At 36.1% G+C, this 17,565-nt stretch overlaps 1 protein-coding gene and 1 long non-coding RNA gene across 4 annotated transcripts in view; one reads left to right on the top strand and one right to left on the bottom strand.

Annotated features, from left to right (window-relative positions):
• Nucleotides 1-17,565, bottom strand: part of ITFG1 (integrin alpha FG-GAP repeat containing 1) — a 273,114-nt gene that overhangs the window by 16,266 nt on the left and 239,283 nt on the right. The gene's annotated exons all lie outside the window — the stretch shown is intronic.
• LOC144221044 (uncharacterized) overlaps nt 1-17,565 on the top strand; it is a 58,571-nt gene that overhangs the window by 26,756 nt on the left and 14,250 nt on the right. For 2 of the 3 annotated variants that reach the window (XR_013331939.1, XR_013331938.1), the window contains exon 3: nt 49-112. This is a non-coding gene — a long non-coding RNA (uncharacterized LOC144221044). Of the gene's footprint in view, nt 1-48; nt 113-6,823; nt 6,905-17,565 lie in introns of all 3 variants that reach the window. The other variant, XR_013331937.1, reaches the window with a different exon arrangement.

Raw genomic sequence — 17,565 nt, 5'->3', positions numbered from 1 at the left:
CTATAAGTCAGAGATGTTCCTTTAATCAATGTGCTCTCTGTTCATTAGGTGATTTAGATATACCATCTCTCCTCCTGGCAGGGCAAAGAGATGGACAAAGAGACTGTTCCAGGTACTGATATCTTTTCTTTCTCATAACAAAGTTGTCAAGAATGATTAGGATTCTATAAAAATCAATGGATTAAAAAGGTCTTGATAAATGACAAAATTAAATATTAGAAAATACATTATCACTTACTTTCCTTTGCTGCTGGTGTATTTTAAGAGCTAACAGAGTAAATTTCTGATACAGGTAATAATATCTAACTGGCTATAATAATTATCACAGTCCCTTGTAAATAAATGCTAACCTGAGGTAAAAATTCACATTATCTCATATGATAAATATCCTAGCCAGAAAGTCTAGCAGTTAAAGTGGTGTTTAAGGTATACTCTGCTAATATAATCTTTTCCCTGATATTTTAAAATAATTAAGTGTTCCAAGTTTCAAACAACTTACATGGAAACTTTGTAGAAAACGTGTATGGTAGATGCTTCATATATATATTCTAATTCTGTGGACATCAGTGAAAAAAATCTAAGGTGGCCTTAGTGGCTTCTTATCAAAATATTTGATTTGGTCGAAGACCCCAAGCCCCTGAATATTGTGTTTAATATAGAATATCAAAGCTATTTTAGTAGACTGATTTCTGATAATTTAACTGCTTTTAAAAGAAATTATCAAATAAGAATAATAGCCAAAGAAAACAAGTGCTAAAATAGATTAAAAGAGTGATGATTTTTAAAACACTTGTTTGAATTTTTTATTCTTTAAAAAAGCTTGTTTTTAATGTTTAATTATTTTTGAAAGCTGTAGACAGAGCACAAGGTGGGTAGGGCAGAGAGAGAGAGAGAGAGAGAGAGAGAGAGAGAGAGAGAGAGACACAGAATCCAAAGTCAGCTCCAGGCTCAAATTCATGAACCATGAGATCATGACCTGAACTGAAATTGGATGCTTAACTGACTGAGCCACTCAGGTGCCCCTCTTTTATTCTTTATTATTATTTTTTTAAAACCAGTATAATTAACATACAGTGTTATAGTAGTTTCAGGTGTAAAATATAATGATTCAACACGTCTATACAACACCTGGTGCTCATCATGATAAGTGTACTCTTCACCCATTTCCCCTGTCCCCCATTCCCCCCACCCCCCCTACTCCTTTTGTAATTTTGTTCTCTGTAGTTAAGAGTCAAAACAGTGATGATTTTTAACATTTAAATTCATTGCTGAAGTGTTTAGCCAGCTATGGGAAGAGATAGCTAATTCCCAAAATAGAACACAGTTAATTATGAAAAAGCTACTTGTCAACAGTCTACACTTACCTCTGTTTCTCAATACCATATAGTAGTTTGACACCAGAATTCAAAGTTGTAAAAAAAATAAGAGAATAGATTTGGAAGGTGAGGAGAAATTTTGGAAAGAAGATTTGACTCAGAATAATAAAGTATTGATATTTCATTTTAAAATTTGGATACATCTCAGTCTATAGTCACTAGATATTTAAAACATTTACTAAATTGGAGCTTAACTTCTTATTTTTGTTTTAAAATTCACTGATGTTAATTAAATGGATGGCTACCCACCCAGAAAAAAACAAATGAAGCAGTTGTTCTTTTCTTGACTGGTAAAATCTCCTACTGGTTTATATGACTAAAGCATAACATTTTATTGAACTTTGGGAAAATCTAGTTTCCAGTAAGTGGATGCTCACTAATCACCAAGTTTGTGACTGCCTGGAGAAGTATCTTAACCAATCTATGATCAAATTACAAATGTGAGAAATGCTAATATAATGTCACTATATGAATACTGTTTTTTAATAGTCCAATTTAGTAATCAGCTCAAGAACAAGAAATAGCCTGTCTTCATAGGAAGGCATAAATCCAAGCAGAGAAAGTTGTTAATACCTTTTAAAAGTATGTGGTGTTACTAAGGTACTCTAGAATGTGGATGCAGAAGATCCTGCATTATCTTAAGTGAACAGTATATGGACATTTGTGAGCTCAAATGCTAAATTCTTGGATTTCAGAAGTTAGGAGTATAGCTCTTTATGGAAAACTTCTTAAAAGAATTATTGACCTCTTTCCTAGTAGTTGATGGGTGACTTATAATGCAGAGTGAAGGAATCCACTGACATTTGACTGTTATTCCTCTGGAATATTTTGAATTATATCTGAACTCAGCTTCTAGATAACTGACAAGGATAAAGTGATAAAATAAGTGGGAGAACCTCCTACTAGATTGAAAATAGCTCCATGAAAAGAGGTGCTGAGGTCCTTTAAGTCTAGTGATGTATTCCTTTTTATGCCCTGTTTCTAGGGTACAGCATAATGGCTGACACCTAACAGGTACTTGGTAAATACCTGTAGTACTAACCAAAGATCTGGTAGTAAATAACAAAGTCTAATTTGTATAACTGTTTAATTTTAGTTTTTCCTGAGGTCTTACACAATATGCCATTTCAATGATTACTGCTGAAGACATTCATTTTGCAGAGAACAAACTGATGGTTGATGGGGGGTGGGCACGGGAAGGTGGGCAAAATAGGTGAAGGGCAGTGAGAAGGGCACTTGTTGGGATGAGCACTGAGCCAAGAGCACACTATATACACTGTATGTTAGCTAACTTGACAATAAAGTATATTAAAAAAAAGACATTCATTTTAATAATAACCTGACATCAGCTTAAAGACTGGAGCTTGAACGAATGTACTCTCTCACACGGAGACTTGTGATGTGGCATTATAGAAAGCACATAGGATATGAAGAACAAAGATGGTGTTTTAACACTGCTTTGATTTTTAGAAAGTCCCTGGACTTACCTAAGCCTTAATGTGCCTATTTATTCACCAAAACATATATTGAATGCATACTATATATGCCTTTTACCCAGAGATGAAAAAGAGACAAACCCTGACCTGGAAATGCTTAAAGATATAACCGAAAAATATAATTTTCCGAAATTAATTAACCAAAAAATATAATGAATGTTTCTTCATTCTTTTTTCTATTAAAAAATTTTTTAAATGTTTTATTTATTTCTGAGAGAAAGAGAGAGAGAGAGAGAGAGGCAGCGTGAGCAGGAGAGGGTCAGAGAGAGAGGGATATAAAGAATCCAAAGCAGTCTCCAGGCTCTGAGCTAGCTGTCAGCACAGAGCCCAACGCGGGGCTCGAACCCACAAACTGTGAGATCATGACCTGAGGCGAAGTTGGACGCTGAACCAACTGAGCCACCCAGGTGCCCCTGTTTGTTCCTTCTTAAAATTAGAATTACAAAACCACTTATTGTGTAGATTTGGTAAAGCAGTTACCACACTTAAGTTTTTAATGGTAGATAAAAAGTTCTTTGGAAACTGTAAAGTGCTATACACGTTAGTTGTTATTTATTATATAATCATTCCTCATAGTTTTTGATTTTTTTCTTAGGTTGAATTTCAACTTCCTATTACTGAAAAATAGTGTAACACCAAATTTTGTTGGAGGTTTTCCTAATTTCTCTTTTGTAATAAATCAGGAAGCTTGGAACTTTGGTTCAAATTTCGTATCAACCTGCTTCCCAGTTATAAATTGAGAATATCGTTTTAAATTTCCTCTTTGTTAAATTGATATATAATTCTTATGCCACAATGTCCACCACTGTAATGTGTATAATTCTGTGGTTTTCAGTAACTCCAGGACTCCAAAAAAGGAATCTTGTCCTATTAGCAGTGATTTCCCATTTTTTTCTTCCCCCAGTCTCTAGTAACCCTTGGTCCCTTTCTATCTCTATGGATTTGCCTATTCTACACAAAGTCTAGAAAAGTCCTCCAGGACTTTTCAATCTCTTAAACTAGTCTCAAACTCCCATCTGTAGCAATTAGTCAATTACCCTTTAATTGTTCTTGCTACCTCCACTGTGACTTCTGCTCTATTACTCTGTGATTCTATGTATTTGCCCCCTTTCCAGTTTTGGGGGCAGTGGTTTGTCCTGTGTTTTCAATTTTCTGATGAGCCCAAGAGGAGTTGTTAATTTTCAATGTTCATCTTTTTTTTGGGGTGAGGATGGGAGTATGAATTCCAAGCCCTCTACCTGTTGGACTAGAAATTGGAAGTCCCCAACACTGAACTTGTTAAAAGGAGATTTTTCATTAATTTGTTCATCATTCATTATTTATTTATTTAAAAAATTTATTTCAAGAACTCGGCAAGGAGGCATATTTTAAGATTGTTTATTGATTTTTAAAAAATATAAAATCCTTGAAATAAATTAAATAGGACTCATTCCCAATCACTACATACTGTGAATATGCCCAATTAAGTAACATGTATTGTAATTAGTAAACTCTCTAAATTAAACTTAGAAATAACAAATAATTTGTGTAAAGAACAAAAACTATACTAAATTTCAGGGGCACCTAGGTGGTTCATTTGGTTAAGCATCTGACTTAGGCTCAGGTCGTGATCTCAGGGTGCATGAGTTTGAGCCCCGCATCGGGCTCTGTGCTAATCACTCAGAGCCTGGAGTCTGCTTCAGATTCTTTGTTTCTCTCTCTCTCTGCCCCTCCCCCACTCACTCTCTGTCTCTCTCTCTCAAAGATAAACAGTGAAAAAAAAAAAGAACAATAACTATATTAAACTCCAGTCGATTTTTCCAAGTTATGCAGGTACTAGAACAAGTACATGAAATCAAGGGTAACATCTGTCTGGGATACTAGAGATTTTCCTCAATGCACTTAAGAAAGTAAAAGGAAATATTCAAAAACCAGAACAAGATTTTATTGATTGTCAAATTATTTTCCTTTTGTGTTTTTGTGTTTTCCTAATAAGGTCACATTTCTTATATTTTGACTTTGATAATACTACCTCTACCTTTCTTCTTCTTTTTAATGTTTATGAGAGAGAGAACATGCGCACAGGGTAGGGGCAGAGAGAGAGAGGAAGACACAGAATCCGAAGCAGGCCAATCAAGAGTTGGACGCTGAACCGACTGAGCCACCCAAGCACCCCTGTATTTATTTTTATTCCAGAGGCTTAAAAAGTGACAGATGCTGTTGAAACAATGTCAGCTGTGTCATGAAAGTAAGGTTAAGACACACAAGTTTTAGGTTGTTGTATGTCTTTGCCCCTGCCCCCACCCCCTAGATCTATCACTGCCATTATCTTATTTGAGAAACTAAACCTCAATTGTGGCAGGAGGAACTGGCATGGTCAAACTTCTAAGTACAAAACTTACAGGCCAGAAAGTTTTTTTCCACTCCTTCTTCTGGATTAAAATCACTCAGGCTAAACTTTCCCTTCTGGAAGATACTACAGTAGATTTGTGTTTCCCAATTCCCCCTGCTAAGTATAACTCAAAACCCTGGAACTAGGTAGGATATTTCCCCCCAGTTTTAGTAAGATATATTTGACATAGAGTGCTGTATAAGTTCAAGGTATATAGCATGATAATTTGACTTACATAAACTGTAAAATGATTACCACAATAAGTTCAATAAACATCTATAATCTCAAAAGATACATAAAAAAATAAAAGGTTCTTTTCTTGTGATAGGAACTCTTAGGATCTAATCTCTTAACTTTCAAATATACCATACAGCAACGTTAATTATAGCCATCATGTCGTATCTTACATCTCTAGCACTTATAACTGGAAGTTCATATCTTTTGACCACATTCCTCCAATTCTCCCTTCCCCGAACCATAAATGTGATCTCTTTTCCTACTAACTTTTTTTCTTTTTAATTGTTTTCTTAAGACTCCACTTATAAGTGAGATCATATAGTGTTTAAAAATATTTATTTATTCTGGGGCGATCACAAGCAGGGGAGGGGCAGAGAGAAGGGGACAGAGGATCTGAAGCAGGCTCTGTGCTGATAGGCTGACAGCAGCATCCAATGTGGGGCTCCAACTCACGAATCTTGAGATCATGACCTGAGCTGAAGTCAGCCACCCAGGTGCCCCTGATCATACAGTATTTATCTTTCTATTTGACTTATTTCACTTAGCATAATACCCTCAAGGTCCATCCATGTTGTCACAAATGTCAGGATTTCCTTCTTTTTTATGGCTGAATAATAGTCAATTTGTGTGTGTGTGTGTGTGTTTGTGTGTGTGTAGGTAAACATGCCACAACTTCTTTATCCATTCTCTGTTGATGGGACACTTAGGTTGTTTTCATGTTTTGGCTACTGTACATAATACTGCAATAAGCATAGGGAGCAAATATGTTTTTGACATAGTGTTTTAATTTCCTTTGGACATATTCCCAGAATTGGAATGGCTGGATCATCTGGTAGTTTTAAATTATTTTGAGAAAACTCCATACTGTTTTCCATAGTGGCTGCACCAATGTACAGTGCTCCAAATAACAAAAGGGTTCCCTCTTCTGTATATCCTTACCAGCACTTGTTATCTCATCATTTTGATGATGGCCATTCTAAGAGGCATGAGGTGGTATCTCATTGTGGTTTTGATTTGCATTTCCTGATGATTAATTATGTCGAGCACCTTTTTATGTACCTGTTGGCCATCAGTATACCTTTTTTTGAAAAATGTCTATTCAGGTCTATTGACCATTTTTAAATTGGATTACTTGTTATTTTGTTAATGAGTTGTAGGAGTTCTATATATATTTTAGATATTAACTCCTTATCAGATATATGGTTTGCAAATGTTTTTTTTTTCCCATTCTGAGGTTATCTTTTCATGTTGTTGATCACTTCTTTTGATGTATAGAAGTGTTTTAGTTTGATGTAGTCCTATATTTATTTTGTTTAATTTTGATGTTTTTGTTTGTACTTTAGGTATGAGACCCAAAAAGCCATTGCCAAGACACATGTCAAAGAGCTTTTTTCCTATGGTTTCTTCTGGTTTTATGTTTTCCAGTTAAGTTCTAATCCATGTTGAGTTAATTTTGGTGTTGTAATACAGGAGTGTAATTCCATTCTTTCACATGTGAATAACCAGTGTTTCTGACACTATTTATTGAAAAGATCATTTTTTCCTCTGCTGAGTATTCTTGGCTCCCTTGTCAAATGTCAGTTGACCATATATGTGGGGCTTTATTTCTGGGCTTTCTGTTCTGTTTGACTGGTCTATATGTCTATTTTTATGTCAATCCATACTGTTTTGGTTACTATAACTTTATAATATAGCTTTAAATCAAAAAGTGTTGATTCCTATCACTTTGGAGACATTTTTGACTGTCATGATCAGAGGGTTTAGTGGCACCTAATGGGTGGAGGCCAGAAAGGCTGCTAAACAACCTATAATAAACAGGACAACACCCACAACAAAAAATTATCTGGCCCAAAATGTCAACAGTGCTAATTTGAGAAATCCTGTCATAGACTATAAAACACACAAATATTATAAAACTCATGAATATTTAGTTAGGATTCCCCCTTTCTATCTACTTGTCTAAATAATAATATTATCTGCCAGACACATCATGGCACTGCGAACAGAAAGATAAACTGGGAAAATATTTGATATAGAGAACAAACTGAGGGTTGCTGGAGGGGTTTGGAGTAGGGAGATGGGCTAAATGGGCAACAGGGATTAAGGAGAACACTTGCTGGGATGAGCACTGGGTGTTATGCATAGGGGATGAATCACCAGATTCTACTTCTGAAATCATTATTGCACTAAATGCTAACTTGGATAGAAACTAAAAAACAAAAATAAATATATAAAAAAGGAAAAGATTTGAAAGTTGAGGGGCTTATAATTTATGGGCAAAATAGGAGAGGCAAATCTAGATGGTCCTGGGTTCATTTTCTTCCACCTTTTGACAACTAGCAAGAAGTTGGCTCAGCAGGTCTGAGTTTGATCAATAAAACAACAAGCTAATAACTGAAGCTTAGTTCCAGAGACTTTTCCTTTCTAATAAGGTCATTTTCCTTAATCAGGAAATTCTCTTTTAACCTAGACATTCTCATTTTCTTCCAAGATCTATATAAAATACATTCTCTGGACATTTTATCCTCTATTGGAGGATAAGGTGTGCCTTGCTGTAATATAGTGAGAGGACAGGGGGCCAGGTATTCTGTTTCTCTCCCTGTCAGTTATGATTAAACGTTATTGCACTTTTACACTACTTGGTACAAGCGATGAGTGTGTGCATATCTCCTTAAGAACAAACAAGTAAGGAAATAAACAAAAAAGCTGTAATAGAGGTATAAACAAATGTGAACAAACTAGAAGCTATCAAAGTATAAAAGTATTTCTATTAGCTAAGTTAATGAATTTGCTATCTGAAGTAGTAGTTTAGAGGAAAAAAAGATGATGATACACACCTCAGAAAATACAGACTTTGTAAAAGTTACATAGTTTTAAAGCATCTAGTGGAGTGGAGTGGCTAAGGGAACTAATGTGAAATTTTTGTGACAGCAGCTGGTTAGTATGGGTGAATCTATGGTAGGGTTGGTATAGGTGTGGTTGACAGGATTTAGCTATAACAAATGAGCTGTCAAAAGTCATGATAAAATTTTACTGGGAATTAAAAGGCTAACAATTTATATGTTAAACAAAATTACGTTTTTAAATGTGACAACAGAGAGTTTTCTTGAAATCACCCTCAANGAGCTGAGGTAGGGCAATTAAACAACTGAGCCGCCCAAGCGCCCCTTATATTTAATTGTGGTAAAATGCACATCAAAGATGGTTAATTTTTTGTAAGTTTATTTTGAGAGAGAAAGAGAGCTAGAGCGAGAGAGAGTGTGAGCGACCAGGGGAGGGGCAGAGGGAGAGGGAGAAAGAGAATTCCATGCAGAGCCCAACACCAGGCTTGAACTCATAAATCATGATCTGAGTGGAAACCAAGAGTCAGATGCTTAACAGCCACCCAGGCGCTCCACAGATGGTTCATTTTACGTGTCAGCTTGACTGTGGATGCCCAGATAGCTGGTAAAGCATTATTTCAAGGTATGTCTGTGAGAGTGTCTCCAGAAGAAATTAACATTTGACTAAGATGATCTGCCCTTAAATGTGGGTAGGCATCATCCAATTCTTACAGAGCCTGAACAGAAAAAAAAGTAGAGGAAGGGTGAATTTGCTTTCCTTGAGCTGGGACATCTAACTTCTTATGCCCTTAGACATTGGAATCCCTAATTCTCAGGCTTCTGAATACACAGAAATATACCACCAGCTTACCTGGTTCTCCAGCCTACAGATTGTAGACTGTGGGACTTATCTGCCTCCATAATTACATGAGCTAATTCTGATAACAAATCTCCAGACATGTGTGTGTTTGTGTGTATGCAATTGTTTATGTTTCTGTTTATATCATCTTAACCATTTTTAAGTGTATAGTTCAGTGGTATTAACTATATTCACATTGTTGTGCAACCATCACCACAATCTATGCCCCAAAATCTTTGCTTTGCAATAATGAAGTTCTAAATCAATTAACAATAACATCCCATTCCACTTTCATTCCAACCTCTGACAATCATCATTTAACTTTCTGTATCTATGAATTTGACTACATATCTCATATAAATGGACTTGTAAAGTTTTTGTCTTTTTGTGACTAGCTTTTTTATATAGCATAATGTCCTCAAGGATCATGCATGGTATGGTATAGTATGGTATGGTAATCAGCTTTTCTTCTTAAGGCTGCATAATATTCCATTTTAGGTGTATTTCTCATTTTGTTTATCCATTTATCTTTTCTTTTGAACTCCAGTGTAGTTAACATACAGTATTATATTAGTTTCAGGTGTACAATACAATCATTCAACAATTCCATACATTACTCAGTGCTCATCATGATAAAAGTACTCGTAATATCCTTTTCACCAATTACATCCATCCCCCCTAACATCCTCTCTGGTAACTATCAGTTTCTTATTTAAGAGTCTGGGTTTTGTTGTTGTTGTTGTTTTTGTCTCTGTTTTTCTTTATTCATTTGTTTTCATTTATTATTATTATTTTTTCTCTCCTGTTAAGCATGCTTTCCATTACTATGTCCTCTAGGTCACTGATACATTCTTCTGCTTCCTTCCCTCTAGTGGGTTTTTTATTTCAGTTATTGAGTTCTTCATCTCTAATTGGTTCTTTTTCATGTTTGTTAAGGGTCTCACTGAGGACTTCCAGTCTTTCCTCAAGTCCAGTGAATATCTTTATGACCACTACTTTAAATTGCCCATCAGGCATATAACTTATCTCCATTTGGTTCAGTTCTCTTGCTGTGATTTTGTCCTGTTCTTTCATCTGAGATATGTTCCTCTGTCTCCTTAATTTGTTTAAATCTCTGTTTCTATGTGTTAGCAAAGTCAGCTATATCTCCTGCTCTTGAAAGTAGTGGCCTTAAGAAGAGATCCTGTAGGGTCTTGCTTTGCAACATCTCTTTTTCACCAGAACCTGGCACTTCAGGGGTGTCTCCTATATGTGCTGTGTGCGCCTACTGTTGTGGCTGAGCCGCATGTGTTTTTAGTCCAGTTGTCTGAAGTGGTTTTTCTGCCTGTTGTGGGCAGGTTTTTTTCCTGTGTTATTAGTGGGCCAGTTTGGGGTTGTCTTGGGCTTGAGTTGAGTCATCGCTGGTGTTTGCCGGATGGAGTAGCAGCAAACTACCCAGCACTTTCCCTGTGTTGTCCCCTGAGAAGCTTTGGGTAGAGGGCAGGGCTTTTAGTCAAGTCAGCTGTCTGTCCTTAGCCTACTGCTGGGGCCATAGTTTCCTTCTCCCAGGGGGAGGAGTCACTTTATAGAGTTGTGCTGGCCTGTTGAGGCTTCTTGCATACTGTCAGGCTTGTGGCACCACTTTGGATGGATTCTGGACAAGGAGGGATGGGTCCACAGGAGAACATGGGAGTGAGGCACCCTATTAGCAAGCTAGGTGGGGTATGTTGTTGTTTTGCTGTTTTGCATGGGTGTCTGTGTGTCTAGGCTGGGGAAATTGAGAGAAATGGTGTATACCAGCTTCTGTGTTCCTGGAGAAGTCTCCTAATGATCCCTGCCCCTCCAGGTCATACTCTGAGATTAGTAAACAAATCTCCCTCCCATATACCCAATGCATTTTTCAAACTTGCTTCTATGCTTAATCTCCTTGGGCTGTTTGTACTTTCTCCTCAAGGGTGGGTGGGGGACTCAATTTCCCTTCATCCTGCTGGCTCTTCCAGAGTTCAATCTTTTTTTTTTTTTTTTCTTTTTTTTTAGAGAGAGAGTGAGTGCAAGTGAGGGAGATGCAGAGGCAGAGAGAGGGACAAAATCCTAAGCAGGCTCCACACTCAGTGCAGAGCCACACACAGGGCTCCACATGGGGCTTGATCTCATGACAACATGACCTGAGCTGAAATCAAGAATCAGATGCTTAATTGACTGAGTCACCCAGGTGCCCCAAATGCAATGTCGCTTAAACCCTCCTATTATTAACTACTTTTAACACAAAAGATTTGAGAATTTGATGAAGTTATAGATCCTTGAATCTGATATTTAAATTGCCAGATATTAAGCCCCAAATGACTGCAAGAGTTTGTAAAATTATGCCCCTCTGGTTTTCAAAGCCATATGTCATGGGGATTAGTCTTCTGTGCCTAGGGTGCCTGGTGTGAGTGAAGGTTTCTTTCCCTTTTCCAGGCTGCTGGGTCCCTCCTCCCAAAGCCAGTCCTGTAGTTCCAATTAGCTCCAGACCACATCTCTGCCCTTCCTCTTGGATGTGACCTCTTCTCTACATTTGGCTATAGAGAGTCTGTTCTGCCAGTCTTTGGGTTGTCTTCTGGATTATTTACACTGATGTGGGGGATTATCCAGTTGTATCTTTGGGACAGGTTGAGCCCAGGATCCTCCTAGTCTGCCATCTTCCCTAGAAGTTCTCTATCCATTCATCTGTTAATGGACACTTGGGTTGTTTTCACCTTTTGGCTATTGTGAATCATGCTGCTATGAACATGGATTTACAAATATATTTTGGAGACCTTGTTTAAAATTCTTTTGGGTGTATACCCAGAAGTGAGACTGCTGGATCATATAGTAAATTCTGTTTAATTTTATGAGAACTATCATCCTGTTTTACATAGTGGTTGTACCATTTACATTATTGCCATGTCTGTCTGTTCAGACTGCTATAACAAAATACCATAGGCTACGTAGCTAATAAACAACAGTAATTTATTTCTCACTGTTCTGGAAGTTGGGAGGTCAGAGATCAAGAAACTAGCATGATTGTGTTCTGGTTTAGAGTCTGCTTCCTGGTTCATAGTCAGAGCTTTCTTGCTGTGTCCTCACATGATGGGATGTGGGGAGGCAATTCTCCAGGGCTTCTTTTATAAGGGCACTAATCTCATTCATTAGGGCTCTGCCCTCATGACTTAATCACTTTCCAAAGGCCCCATCTTCTAATACCTCGGATATTAGGATTTCAACACAGAAGTTTTGGGGGAATATAAATTTCAGCCTATAGCACATCAATAGTATACAGGGTTCTATTTCTCTGCATCGTTACTAATGCCTGTTACCTTCTGCTTTTTGTTTGGCTAGTTGGTAGCCATCCTAATAAGTGTAAGGTGGAATCTCATAGTGGTTTTCATTTGTATTTCTCTAATAATCAGTGATATTGAACATCTTTTCATGTATTATTAATCATTGGTATATCTTTGATGGAGAGTTATCTATCCAAGTTTTAGTCAATTTTTGAATTTTTGAATTGTTTTTGTTTCTGTTGTTGAGCACTGCCACATGATTTAAGATTTCTGTCTGAGGTAATAACTTTAAGTGCTTTCCTATTATATTTCATTTAATAGTAACAACTGCATAGCAGCCTTTGAAATAACTACCCATTCACAGGGCAGAGTGTGAGAAGAATTAATGCTAGGAGAGAACATTTAAGAATATCAATTAGCTTGTGAAACATAGCAGACATTTAAAAAATTGATTATAAGGTTTGAATCTCTATCCTTTTTGTCCTTAATATGTATTTTGAATATGAGAATTAAGCTTGAGTTGGCCAATGTTATGGAATATTTTTTTTCTGTTTTCAATTTGAAGAAGTCCTTAGACTACTAGCGTCTCCTTCCTTAAACTACTTGAGTGTATTAAATAATATCTTCCTAGGTGAGAAAGAGAATTCAACTCTTTTTTAAAATTTTGTTTAATGTTTATTTATTTTTGAGGGAGAGAGACAGAGTGTGAGCATAAGAGGGGTAGAGAGAGGGAGACACAGTATCTGAAGCAGGCTCCAGGCCCTGAGCTGTCAGCACAGAGCCCGACGCAGGGCTCGAACTCACAGGCTGTGAGATTATGACCTGAACTGAAGTAGGATGCTCAACTGTCTGAGCCACCCAGGTGCACCCCAAGATAATTTAACAATAACAACATCCATTCTGTCTCATCTACTAGATTATTCATATATCACTAAAATAAATTCTAAAATATTTATTGATTAAAGAATAAATACTTATTACCTACTTTAACAAAAAGGAATAACAATAGTCACAGAATAACATTCGGCAGTGTGTACTATTTGGTTCTTAGTGTTTAGCCTATGAGTGTTAGGTTTTCTAACCTATGAAAATAACTAAACCATTCTTTCTGTTTTGTACAATAAGAATGCCTCTACTATGTATTAACTGAAAAAGTTTTAAAAGTATTTTTGCTTACATGGAAAATGTTTAAGGATACCAAAATTAATATAATAAGAACAATACATTTAATAAAACATTCTGTTCATGCATTTTAATTTAATTATTTTAATTCTTTGGTTAAAATACCAGAACTTAATTATAGTCTTATTGTTAAAAAGTAATTTCTTTGTCTTAAGTGAAGAATTGTAGAAATATTAGAATTTTAAGGTATATCTATTATCTTCTTCAGAATATATTAGGAAAATGGAAATCTATGTTCATTAAATCAAGGAAGAAAGAAATGCAAAAGCAGAGTAACAGGATCATAACATTTCCTTGTTTTACAGAGAATTTTTCTCCTCTTCCTTATGTACTAATATATGTACTATTATGATACTACAGTGCTTTTCTAATTCTTATGTATTTAAAATTTAAAAGCTTTATGCACTGTATATAGCTGACAGGAAACTTTATACTCAGTAATAGAAATGAGAACATCCATGTATAATGCTTTCCACAATGCCTGGTAAGATTAAGTACTAACCACTGTTGGCTACTATTAGTGAAGAGTACCCTCAAGTCCTATAAGGACAGAGAAGATAGTAACAATGTCCCTTAGCGACAACACCAGGCAGTGTGTTAGAATCACTGGTCAATTTGACACATCTCTGAAGGCAAGGGAAATAAAAGCAAAAATGAACTACTGGAACCTCATCCAGATAAAAAGCTTCTGCACAGAAAAGGAAACAATCAACAAAATTAAAAGGCAGCCAACGGAACTGGAGGAGATATTTGCAAATGATATATTGGATAAAGGTTTAGTATCCAAAATCTATAAAGAAATTACCCAAACTCAACACCTGAAAAACAAAACAGTGAAGAAATCGGCAGAAGAAATGAATAGACACTTTTCCAAAGAAGACATCCAGATGGCCAACAGACACATGAAAAGATGCTCAACATCACTCATCAGGGAAATACAAATCAAAGTCACACTGAGATACAACCTCACACTGGTCAGAATGGCTAAAATTAACAACTCAGGAAACAACAGATGCTGGCAAGAATGTGGAGAAACAGGAACCAGTGGGAATGCAAACAGGGCAGCTTCTCTGGAAAACAGTGTGGAAGTTTCTCAAAAAATTAAAAATAGAATTACCCTATGACCCAGAAATAGCACTACTAGGAATTTATCCAAGGGATACAGGAGTACTGATGCATAGGGGCACATGCACCCCAATGTTTTTAGCAGTGCTTTCAATAATAGCTAATTTATGGAAAGACCCTAAATGTCCATCAACTGATGAATGGATAAAGAAGATGTGGTTTATATATACAGTGGACTACTACTTGTCAATGACAAACAATGAAATCTTGCCATATGCAACAATGTGGATGGATCTGGAGGGCATTATGCTAAGTGAAATAAGTCAGAGAAAGACAGATATATGTTTTCATTCATATGTGTAATTTGAGAAACTTAACAGAAGACCATGGCAGAAGAGAAGGGGAAAAATTAGTTTCAAACAGAGAGGGAGGTAAACCATAAGTGACTCTTAAATACTGAGAACAAATGGNGTTGGGAAACTGGGTGTTTTATGTAAGTAATGAATCACAGGAATCTACCCCTAAAACCAAGAGCATACTGTATATATACACTGTATGTTAGCTAACTTGACAATAAATTATATATATGTGAATTTATAAACACATACATATATATATATACACATATACATATATATATATATATATATAAATTGTGGGAAGAATCAAAGCTGAAGCAATACTTGCTCACTGATATAAACTAGCATTGACTTTACTATTTAATGCTGTTTGGGAGTTCCTATATAAAGAGTCTGTCCGAATGGTCTTTAAAATAAAACCAAGACTTAGAAAGCACAATAAAATTCAATTGTCCTGATCAAAAAACAAAACAAACAAAAAAGCATCACTGGTAAATGAACTCTCTTTTCCTGTCATGTAACTAATTAGGATCAGTAACCTCCTAGAAAGTCAAAGGATGTACCCATTATCTAAATGCTGTTTCTGAAATCATTACAAAACACAAATCATTAAGAACAAGTCTTAAGCCTAAACCAAAAAATTAAACAAAAACAAAAACATCATAAAACAACAGTTTATGTTAATTAAATTTAGTCATCATTTTCACTTTACACAGTTACCATGGTTAAAATAGAAATGAAACAAAGATTATTAGGGATAATTTCCTCTTTTTAGGATATCCTAAGCTTTTTACAAGATGACACTAAAAAATATTGGAAATATACACATTATGAATGTGTAGGTTTTGTAGCATCTTTTCATGTCTGTTGGCCATCTGAATGTCTTCTTTGGAAAAGTGTCAATTCATGTCTTCTGCCCATTTCTTCACTGGATTATTTGTTTTTGAGGTGTTGAGTTTGATAAGTTCCTTATAGATTTTGGATACTAACCCCTTATCTGATATGTCATTTGTAAATATCTTCTCTCATTCTGTCTGTTGCCTTTTAGATTTGTGGATTATTTCCTTTCCTGTGTAGAAGTTTTCATCCTGATGAGGTCCCAATAGTTCATTTTTAATTTTGTTTCCCTTGCCTCTGGAGACATGTCAAGTTAAGAAGCTGCTGCGGCCGAGGTCAAAGAGGTTGCTGCCTGTTTTTTCCTTTAGGATTTTGGTGGTTTCCTGTCTTACATTTAGGTCTTTCATCCATTTTGAGTTTATTTTGTATGTGGTATAAGAAAGTAGTCCAGGTTCATTCTATTTCATGTCGCTGTCCAGTTTTCCCAACACCGTTTGCTGAAGAGACTGTCTTTCCTCTACTGGATACTTTTTCTGCTTTGTTGAAGACTAGTTGACCATCTATTTGTGGGTACATTTCTGGGTTCTCTATTCTGTTCCATTGACCTATGTGTCTGTTTTTGCGCCAGAACCATTCTGTCTTGATGATTACAGTTTTGTAATACAGCTTAAAGTTCAGAATTGTGATGCCTCCAGCTTTGGTTTTCTTTTCCAGGATTGCTTTGGCTATTTGGGGTCTTTACTGGTTTCAAACAAATTTTAGGATTATTCTAGCTCTGTGAAATTCTGGTGTTATTTTGATTAAGATTGCATTGAATATGTAGATTGCTTTGGGTAGTATTGACATTTTAACAATATTTGTTCTTCTACTCCAGGAGCATGGAATGTTTTTCCATTTCTTTGTGTCTTCTTCAATTTCTTTCATAAGTTTTCAGCATACACCTCTTTTACCTCTTTGGTTAGGTTTATTCCTAGGTATTTTATACTTTTTGGTGCAACTGTAAATGGGGATCGATTCCTTACTTTCTCTTCATGCTGCTTCATTATTGATGTATAGAAATGCAACCTATTTCTGTATATTTTATATCCTGTGACTTTGCTGAACTCATGGATCAGTTCTAGCAGTTTTTTGGTGGAGTCTTTGGGATTTACCATGTAGAGTACCAGGTCATCTGTGAAGAGTGATAGTTTGATTTCTTCTTTCCCAATTTGGATCCTTTTTATTTCTATTTGTTGTCTGATTGCCAAGGCTAGGACTTCTAATTCAATATCACTCATCAAAAGGGAAATACAAATCAAAACCACATTGAGATACTACCTCACACCTGTCAGAATGGCTAAAATCAACAACTCAGGAAACAACAGATGTTGGTGAGGATGCAGAGAAAGGGAAACCTTTTTGCACTATTGAGGGGAATACAAACTGGTGCAGCCATTCTGGAAAACACTATGGAGGTTCCTCATAAAATTAAAAATAGACTTACCCTATGATCCAGCAATTGTACTACTAGGTATTTATCCAAAGGATACAAAAATGCTGATTCTAAGGGGTACATGTTTATAGGAGCACTATCAACAATAGTCAAATTATGAATAGAGTCCAATGTCCATCAACTGATGAATGGATAGAGAAGATTTGATGTATACACACACACGCACACACACACACAAACACACACTCTGG

This window comes from Crocuta crocuta, unplaced genomic scaffold (genome assembly GCF_008692635.1).
Source record: "Crocuta crocuta isolate KB4526 unplaced genomic scaffold, BGI_CrCroc_1.0 scaffold124, whole genome shotgun sequence".
In the NCBI taxonomy this organism is placed as follows: Eukaryota; Metazoa; Chordata; class Mammalia; order Carnivora; family Hyaenidae; genus Crocuta; species Crocuta crocuta.
Note: the sequence above shows the minus strand (reverse complement) of the source record. Positions and strands in the feature narration are given on the sequence as shown.